The sequence below is a fragment of the Coenobita brevimanus genome, chromosome 94 (assembly GCF_032717465.1).
Source record: "Coenobita brevimanus isolate Jiangsu-jjx chromosome 94, ASM3271746v2, whole genome shotgun sequence".
In the NCBI taxonomy this organism is placed as follows: domain Eukaryota; kingdom Metazoa; phylum Arthropoda; class Malacostraca; order Decapoda; family Coenobitidae; genus Coenobita; species Coenobita brevimanus.
Genome location: NC_137047.1, coordinates 9,860,157 through 9,870,514, shown reverse-complemented (window position 1 = coordinate 9,870,514; position 10,358 = coordinate 9,860,157). Strand labels below are relative to the sequence as shown.

At 44.4% G+C, this 10,358-nt stretch overlaps 2 non-coding genes across 2 annotated transcripts; one reads left to right on the top strand and one right to left on the bottom strand.

Moving 5' to 3' along the window:
• Positions 1-1,557: 1,557 nt before the first annotated feature.
• Positions 1,558-1,630, bottom strand: TRNAF-GAA (transfer RNA phenylalanine (anticodon GAA)). The gene has a single exon. It is a non-coding gene; the product is annotated as a tRNA-Phe (tRNA).
• Positions 1,631-7,988: 6,358 nt separating this feature from the next.
• Positions 7,989-8,061, top strand: TRNAF-GAA (transfer RNA phenylalanine (anticodon GAA)). Its single transcript has one exon. It is a non-coding gene; the product is annotated as a tRNA-Phe (tRNA).
• The last annotated feature ends 2,297 nt before the right edge of the window (positions 8,062-10,358 follow it).

Below are 10,358 nucleotides of genomic sequence, written 5' to 3'. Positions count from 1 at the left end.
TACGTATATGTTTGTATGTATAATTGAGCATCACCTAACGCAACCCTTCTCACCTAACCTGACCTACAGCAACCAACACTCCCAGACTAACCTGTCCTACAGCAACCAACACTCCCAGACTAACCTGTCCTACACCAACTCACACCAGCTCGCCTATCCAACACAGTCCCGACCTACACCACCCTATCCCACTTCATCATCACAGTCTAAAATGGAGACCAGCCTCTTCACATCCCTTCTCCTTCTGCCCTCCTCCCCTCAAGACACGATTTGAGCCAGGCGCGATGTGGGGAGAGACTGGCGAGATAAGAGATAGGAAATGCGAGATGGGGGGCAACATAAAGTTATTCTCTCTCTCTGTCTCTCTGTCTCTGTCTCTCTCTCTCTCTCTGCTGTAAATATTTGCGTGGTGATAACTGAGACAAGGTAGTGGGAGTCTGGGAAATGCCTCCTCAGAGAGAGAGAGAGAGAGAGAGAGAGAGAGGTGTTTGTATGGAGGTATGTGTTTGTGTGTATATGAATGGGTGGGTATGTTTCAATTGGGTGTGTTTTATTTTTTTTTATTTTTTATTTTTTTTTTCCATCCCCCACTTGAAAATCCAATCCTAAGCACACATAACACACAAGGTACTGAAAAATGTCTGTGCTGTGTCCATTAATAGGCCACTATCTCCCTCCAACGCATAGATTAACCTTATCGAGTCAACAAGCTACTTAGGCCTTATCTTATCGTGTATCAGGTCTGCCCACAATCTCCCCCATCCCCACCACCTGTATCGTCATAGTTCCGTCTCTTATCGCCATTCTCTGCGCCGCTTCGTGATATGGACGCTCATATGCAAATAAGCTGTACTATTGATTCTTTGTCGCAACTAAAGATTCGTTGTCAGGGAAGGACGGGGAAAGGAGGGTTCAGAATCGTTCCGTGCCTGTTGTTAGGAAAAGAAGGTGAAAAAGGGAAAATAACACTGCATGGATAACAAGGGCGCCTTTCCTGAAAAAAACAAGCTAAAAATGGGGGAAAATAAAGTCATAGAGGAAACAGGGAGAAAGCCTTATAGATAAATAGCAAGCTGGAAAATGGATAGTAAATTACGAAAAGGGGGACGCCTTTTAAAAGAAAAAAAAAATGATATAAAACCAAGGAAACAGGGGGCGCCAAGGTTTCCGAGTTACACCCACGCCTACTGAGGTTGTTAGGGCTCTACTTATATCCCATTTATTGTCGGCCCTCACTAACAAATGAAAGGAAAACTAGAGGGGGACTCAGTGGAGCGCATCTCTCCGACAACAGCAGTGTAATTTCCAAACCGCTCTTCATAATGGGTTAGGTTTTCTCATCATTGACTAGGGTTTCACAAAAAATGTTTTCCGGATCCAATATCTTTAATACGATCCGGATCGGTCCCCAAAGTTAATCGATTGTTTCCGGGACACGGGCTATCTACCCACCAAAATTTCGTCCAAATCACCCTTTTAGTTTTTGAGTAATCCTGCTAACAAACAGACAAACGGGGTGAAACCATACTCTCCTTGTCGTAGGAAAGAAAAAAAGGCTGCCCAGACCCGGGATCGAACCGGGGACCTTTAGATCTTCAGTCTAACGCTCTCCCAACTGAGCTATCTAGGCGGTGTGTAAAGGGTCTGCACGTGGCTTTATACTGACTTTCACTTTTCCTTCTTGCTCGGGATGACTGGCTGACTTCCGGCTCTCTCTCTCTCTCTCTCTCTCTCTCTCTCTCTCTCTCTCTCTCTCTCTCTCTCTCTCACACACACACACACACACACACACACACACACACACACACACACACACACACACACACACACACACACACACACACACACACACACACACACATACACACACACTGAACCATCCCCTTAACTTTTTATGTACCATAATATTTAAAGCAGAATATCCATATAAAAAAAATTTAAATTATATTCAATCAATCAAACGAAACCCTATCAAAAGATACGCGTTTAAAAAAGGTTGCATTATATCACGCGCGATAATTATTCTCCCGGAATGCATACCCCCATACCTGCCTTGCGAGCCTTTGTGATATCACCTGTATATTGGGTGTGCCGGGAACAAATTAAAGTTGTGTGTGTGTGTGTGTGTGTGTGTTTTAGCGAGTCTCGGCCATTGGAGTTAATTAAAAGAGGGTAAGCGGGGGGGAAAAAAGGTGAGTCCACAAAATTTTATCCCCGCACTGTTCCGTGTCCTGCACATCTAAACACCTGCGTATATATGTGAGTGGAAAAAAAAAAAACAGAACTAGAAGCTTTGTTTTTATTCAGATTTGTTTTTAATCAGCTTTAGGCAATAGAAAGAGAAATTACACCACGTTTTACACAGAATAGGGACACGTGGGATTTTGCCAAGGTGTTTAAGAGTACTGTCCTTCGCCTACGGGCTTATGGTCGCCAGGGTAACTTTTGAAAATGACCCACGTTGTTCCCTGTGATGCACGGTGGGCATTAAGAGACCTGAATTTGTTACATAACTATAAGAAATACATAGATACTCGTTTTAAGTTTTCAGTATGCAAAGAATATAGATAGATAGGTAGAGACAGACAGACAGATAGATAGGTAGATAGGGAGATAGAGAGACGGACAGATAGATAGATAGTTAGACAGATGTTGACACGGGTACACAAACCAGTGACACACGTATCCAGGGCAGGCTACGTGATGTGCACTGGAAAATAAAACGTATAAAAGCACCATGTCCAGGCATAACTTTATTTCTGTTTGTTTATAACGGAACGTACTGTAATTTGCATGAGAAAAACATCACGTAGTATTATTATTCATACGAGATTTACAGTACATTGAAAACAACAGTGTAAACCTTCATTTTACTCATAGGCAAAAGAGAAAAGAAAAATGTAAGAGGAACGGTGTGTATTTGGTTCACCTTTTTTTTTATTCGCACGGAACTCCTAGCGTCGGCCATACTTACCTGATATTTGCACCGGCAGCTCACGTATTCCCGGTAACGTGCGAATAGCGTATCGGTAATGAAGCACAGTGCACATGGGATAAATAGTTCCTTTACACTGTCCCAGAACTGTGTCAGAGTCTTGTAATATCTCGCTAAACAAACCTGTAATATTGAAGGGTTATGGAAGGATTTCAGTGTCGCCCCGAACGTGGAAAGTTATTATTGATCGCATTTTTCCATAGCCTTGCTGTTAACTCCTTCTTTTACATCGTCTATAAACCAAGTCTGAACCCATCCATACCATTCCAGTCCCTTCCACTATTTCCAGTCTTCTTTTATTCTCTCTCTCTCTCTCTCTCTCTCTCTCTCTCTCTCTCTCTCTCTACCTGTCCTCACCATACATTTCCTCATCTCCCCTTCGCCCCTCCTCCCCCCCTCCACGCTTGGGTGTAGATTGAATCAAGTGTTCTGGAGTCCACGCAACGTCCTCGTCCTTTGACCAATCAGCGAGTACACACACACACACACACACACACACACACACACACACACACACACACACACACACACACACACACACACACACACACACACACACACACACACACACACACACACACACACACACACACACACACACACACACACACACACACACACACACACACACACACACACACACACACACACACACACACACACACACAGCCTCGTCACAACTCCCTCTCTACACACCTGTATTCCGTAATTAAGTCAGGTATGCAGCACCAGCCCTACCTGTCGCGCTCACCTGTATTTCCCCAACTCATTAGGCCACAGGTAAGTAGTAGTCTTTCGTCTTTTGGTATACCTGCCTCTACATTTGCTACTTTTTATGATACTATAGTGCGTTCTTTTTAACCTGACAAGGATCCGTAGTTTCTCTCCGTTGACTTGATGGCCAGATGTAGTCAGATTGAAGGGTTGATTTGACTAGAAACCAAGGAGACCCATTTCTACCTGATAACTAAGGTTCATTGAATTTCACGCAACTACGACCAAGTATTCAAATTTTGGAAGTAACCCAGTTCCGTCAGATGAACACAGCCCAGCTATTAAATCCCCCCCCCTCAAAAAAAAAGGGGAAAAGAAAAGCCCTCACTCGTCTTGGCTTTCGTTTCCCAGTGATGGTGTGAGATAAAACGCAAAAATTAACACTTTACAAATGCATATAATATTGCCACGTGTCTGGGTGTTTTTGAAGTTTATTCGCCGTCTTGTCTGAAAGGGAAGGGGGGAGGGGGAGGGGAAGCGGAGGGGTGGGGACGGGAGGGGGAAGAGGGAATGGGAGAAGGGGAAGCGGAGGGGAGGGGGAAAGGGAGGAAGGAGGGGGTGCTTTTTTCCTTCCGTCCTGTGGCGAACTCTGATTTTTGTAGTTCCGCCTTTAAGGGAAAAAAATATTACCCACGGAAACACTGATACAGAAGCACATGATTTCTCTCTCTCTCTCTCTCTCTCTCTCTCTCTCTCTCATAAAACTATCTGACACTTCCTATACACGCATCTTCACTCACCCTCACAAGCAAACAACTCTCTCCCCCTTCGCCTAACACACTCATCCATCTTCATTTTGACCGCTCCTCTCTGCACACACCAATCTTTATCTTGTCTACACATCCACAGACACATATCCAGTTGCATGTAGGACACCGCTTTCTACCAACACCTTTCTCTATCTTGCCTACTCTTTCCTACGTCAATCCTCTCCCCCAGCACACACCATTTCATACATAGATTATTGTATACATTTATTACTTCTGCCTTCCTGAACGCGCCATCCTACTTGCACATGATTCTCCACACACACACACACACACACACACACACACACACACACACACACACAATTTTCTGCAAACACTTTCCATGTATCTTCACTCACCCGGAAGGAATTGGTGCATATCCGCCAACACCTGTGACTGTGTCCAAGCTGTGTGTGTTTGAGAGAGAGAGAGAGAGAGAGAGAGAGAGAGAGAGAGAGAAGAGAGAGATTCGTTTGAAGGATGATGATGAGCTGTGTGTGTGTGTGAGAAACTGATAATGTATGTATGTGCTTGGAGTTGGTTTATTTGCAGAGTATGTATGTATGTGTGTACGATAGGTAAATGGTTGATACGTTTATTCTCCTCTCCTCTCTATCCTTCCCGTCGACCCTTCTCTCTCTCCGCAGTCCCCTCCACTTTTTCTGATTCCCCTCCCTTTCTAACACCCCCCTTTCACTTTCTCCCCTCTTTCCCCATTTCCTTGTCACCTTCATTCTTTCCCCTTTATCCAGTCATTCTTCTTTTCTCTTTTCCCATCAGTCTCCGCAGTTTCTCTCTACCCTTCCTCTTTCTCATTTCTTCTCCATGTCTTCCTTCAGTTCCCCCCCTCCAGCCCCATCTCCCCTCCCCTCTCCCACACCCCTACCCCCATCTTCCCCTCCCTTGCTTTGTTTACCTCTACACTTCCCCTTGTAAATAAGCCCCCCTACCTCCCACCCTCACCCACCCAGTTGTTTACAAAAATACCCAACATAGTGACGACGTACGGGTTGCGGCTCCCTCTACACCTGCCCCGTGTTGTTTGTCTCATATATTTATTACCCGTAGGCGTGAGAGGCTGGGCTGGTGACGCCTTTTTTATGCATGGATATTTTCACCCCTTCTATCTGGGGATGTATTTTATTGTTTTATTCTTGCCATCTGTTGACGGTATTAGTTAGCTTTCGTTTGGGAGATCTCCTGTAGTGATGTAGTTTCTCTTGAACCGAATGAAATCGTCAGGAGATAGAGAGAATATAGAATACGTCATCGGGTTGAAGGGGTGAGCATAAGCAACACTGATGGGAAGTGGCGAAGGATAAATATACTGGAAGACAGATTTAGGATGGAATGTATGGACTGTGGTTTAGTCGGGATGGATGAATAACTGATAGGCATAAATCACCCCAGCACCTGCACAGAACGCTCTTAAGCAGAATAATATCGTCTGGTGGGAACAGGAATAAAGTAAAGAAGACGTCAGGGTACTGAAGGGATTAGTGGAGCTACTTTCAGATTCTGCATTCTTGAGAAGTTTCCCGACAACCCGTACTAGTGCACGAGTATTCCTCAGCTGAACAAATCTCGGTAGTTGGAATGTATTACTCAAATGGGTAGCTGCCTGTTTTGCAATGATATGGTCTCGGTTGCAGGAATTATGTCAATATACTGAAGGAGCTATCTACTTCAGTCCTGTGGCTTAATTTTCGTTTAATGCAGGAGTTGTCATTTGAAATTAATAAATTTAGAAGTTACGCCTCAGCCTGAATGCTTTAAAAAGTCTCCACGAATCCTTAAGTCTGAGAGTGCTGTCTCCCGCATACCCTGGTTACCATCACATCATTTTATTCAGGCAAGGAAAGTTTACTAGCGCTGAAGGCAGTTAGTCTGATCCCGAATGGCCCCATTTCTCAGGATAGCTTAGGTGGAATCATAACCAGAAGCGTGGATCAGCTTGCTTTAGTGGAGTACTCAGGAGGGAGAAGCCAGATGGTGTAAGGGCAGAAGGTTGGTGGGAATGTGGAGGGAGTGGGATGTGATGAAGAGATGTGTGGTGGAGGGGGATGACGATGAAGGGAGAGGCGTAGTGAAGAGGGGAGATGTGTGATGGTAAGGGGGAGACGTTGTGAGGCTTGAGGTGGTGTGATGTGAAGGAGAACGGTGGTAGTGAGAGGGAGAGTGGTGGTGAGGGCAGAGATAGTGATGAGAGGCGAGATGTATGGTGGTGAGGAAGAGAGAGGTGAAGAAGTAGGGAGAGGTGGTGGTGAGCCAAGAGTGGTAATGAGAGGGGAAGGGTAATGGTTAAGGGGAGGGGAGTGGTGATGAGTGGAGAGTGGTGTTGAGGGGAGAGGCGTAATGGTTAGGGGGAGGGCAATGAGGGAGAATTGGTGGTGATGAAGGGAGTGGGGTAATTGTTAAGGGGGAAGACAGTGGGAGGAGAGGAGTGGTGATAAGGCGAGGGAGATGGAAAGAGGGAAGTAAGGGGAGAGAGGATGTTGATGAGTGAAGGTAAATGATTAAGGGAGGGGGAGAGAGCGTGTGGGGCGATAGGGAGAAGGTGCTGATGGAGAACTGATGGGCTTCCTGACACTTAACTGAGACCTGACGAAGTTGCTGATGGAGGGCTGACGAAACTGTTAACAAAAGCTGACGAAATTACCAATAGCTGATGAAAGTACTAACAAGTGCTGGCAAAAGTGCTGCTAGAACAGACAAGGGTGCTGGGAGAGAACTGACAAAAGGTGCTGACGAAAGCCGACGAAGTGCTGACAAGAGCAGAAGAAGGTTTGCCAATAGAGGTGACGAAAGTGCTAAAAACTGCTAAGTGTTGACAAGAGGGGATGAAACTGCTGATGTCTAAGTTGCTAATAGACCTGACGAAGCTGCTGATGAAAAACTGTCGCAGATGTTGACTGTGGGCTGTCGAAACTGATGACGAAGAGGAAACGACGAGCTGAAAAGAGAGAGAGAGAGAGAGAGAGAGAGAGAGAGGCCGAAGTAGAGGCTTTCCAAAGAGAAAACTGGCCTGATGAACACAGTACTGACGAATGACGGACGAAGGACTGACAAATTACTGCCGAAGAGAAGACGATGCTGGTGGACTGACTCCAAAATAATGCTGAATAAATTGTGCTGACGAAAAGAATATGCCGCGCTGACGATGAAAAGGTGCATAGACGAAACAGAGGACGATACTGCTGACAAAGAGAAGTCGTTGATGAAAGATACAGGCTGGTATTCTGGTCGGTTAAGGAAGCTTCCTAACACATTATTCCTGAGAGATTTATTCTCGACTGGTTAACATCCCTGTGTTGTTTACTTATGACGATTATGGCGACATCATAAGGGTTTATATAACACAGACGAAGACAGTAGGATGTAATAAGCAAAATAAATCGCTAAGGGAGAGATGTTAGGGAGCGTTCTTAAATGACGAGAATGCTTGCCATTGTGACGGGGATGAGGAAGACGCCTAGATAGCTCAGTTGGGAGAGCGTTAGACTGAAGATCTAAAGGTCCCCGGTTCGATCCCGGGTCTGGGCAGCCTTTTGTGAGGAGTGGCGATTAGGGGAGGAGTAGAGGAAGACCGAGAATAGTTGGACAGGGTGACAAGAGGAGAGAGTCATGTGGCTGAAGAAGAGAGGAAGATGGAAGATGTGAGAACAGTATGAAGATTGAAGGAGTGAAGGTAATGATGAAGGGGAAGAGGTTGGCAAAGAACAAGAAAAATAAAAAAAAATTGAGGGATATGATCAAGGGTAAGGATAGTGATGAGGGGGATGGAGGAGGATGGTGATGAGGGCAAGGGTAATGATGAGGGGTTAGGGAGGAGATTGATGATGATGAAGGAAAGGGTGGTGGTGGGAAGGAGGAGGAGTAAAGCAAAGTACATAGGAGATTCAGATAACAGGAAGCGTATTGACCTGGAATCAAGTTATTTCCTGGGATAAACTAGTTAATGACAAAGAAAAGTGTAATGCTAACGATAGTTTTGACATAAATGAACGACGATAATGCCGTAAAGAAAATACTGCAGTTCTTTCACCTAAGCTAAGATTTTTGTCCTTTTGCAGCTTATTGCCTTATCTCTGTGACTATATAACACCTCTACGATTCTTTGTAACTGTTGCAATATTCTCGTGTTAATCTCTTGTTACAGTTTAGCATTGATGTTGGGGAGGTGTCAGTTTTAGATCAAGTATAATGATAAAAGTATAGTAGTGTTTGCGTTACATCACGTGACCCGTGTTGACAAATACTGTGTCACTCTTCCAAGCATATACACAGCGTTTTAATCACACCTACAAGCTGCTTGAGACTTGAAATCACCACCAGACAAAAGGAGAGGAAGATTACTGCTTTACTCAGGGTGCCAGCCAAGAGAAAACAACTGTAAACGTGAACATAAGAGCCCTGAAGGCGTGGTGTTTTTTCCTCGTGTTAGATGTTAGTGGATTAACAGCGGAATTTACACGTTTTACTTTGACTTTCATATCCTGTTTGGAATTAGTGGTTTTAGTACACATTTAACACATTATTTCGTGTAACATTGAGCACTTCACGGTTATGCAAAGAAGAAATTTTTAAAAGTAAGAAGATAATTAATGTATTCCTCTCTCTCTCTCTCTCTCTCTCTCTCTCTCTCTCTCTCTCTCTCTCTCTCACACACACACACACACACACACACACACACACACACACACACACACACACACACACACACACACACCTGCTGCTTTTCGTCCTCCTTCGCTCCTCCTCTTCCACAATATTGGATTACATGCGTCATTTGTACAATTACGTGCTTCTGTAATACGATGCTAGTGTCAGAAAGTGTGTGTGTGCCCTGGGACCTGATACAGCAGTGTGTCGGGCGAGGAAGTACCCTAACACCTCTTCCCATGCGATTTATTTTGCTTATTGCACCGAGCTGCCCTCTTCTGTGTTCATTAAGTCATTCTAATACCGCCGTACTCTGCATAAATGACGTGTAAAAGGATATTAGCCAGCTGTATACAAAAAAATAAATCGCTGAGGAATAGGTGTTAGAGAGCTTCCTTAACCGACGAGAATACGTGCCAAAATATTAATACTGTTACCATTCAACCTCTCATGTTTGGAACAGCTCTAGTATTGTGTTCCAGACGCTTGTATCTGCCTGAGAATGAGTTATAGGAGCCTGAGAATGTTTAGTTATAGGAAGCTGAGGATGTTACTAGGGTTGAAAAATATCACTGGATCTACATATATACCCACCCACAACCCTCTCACCTCTCACTAGGTTGTGGAAAGACCATTTTATCGACATTTTGAACCCTCTTCCGCGTCAATATTTGGTTCATGGTATTCTGGTATTTGATATTTTGTTCATGGTATTCTGGTATTTGGTGTTTTGTTCATGGTATTCTGGTATTTGGTATTTGGTTCATGGTATTCTGGTATTTGGTATTTGGTTCATGGTATTCTGGTATTTGGTACTTTGTTCATGGAAGCATCAGACACCTTTGTTCAGCCGAAAGAAATCCCGTTGGTTCTTTCTGTTATTGTTATCACTCAGTACATACTCAAGGGACGGATTTGACAGTAAAAATTTGGGATGTCTGTTGCCTCCCCCGCCAGTGCTGTGTCCCCCTCATGCTGACTCTGAGCGTCTAATAGTAACAGGAATAATAGATAAATTGTGTTGTCTATCGTACTGGAAGAACAAGAATGATAGATAAATTGTGTTGTCTATCGCACTGGAAGAAAAATAATAGATAAATTGTGTTGTCTGTCGTACTGGAAGGGTTAAATACAGGGGAACGCTGCCCTCTCCTTAGCAGACGACGGCCTTCTTGCTT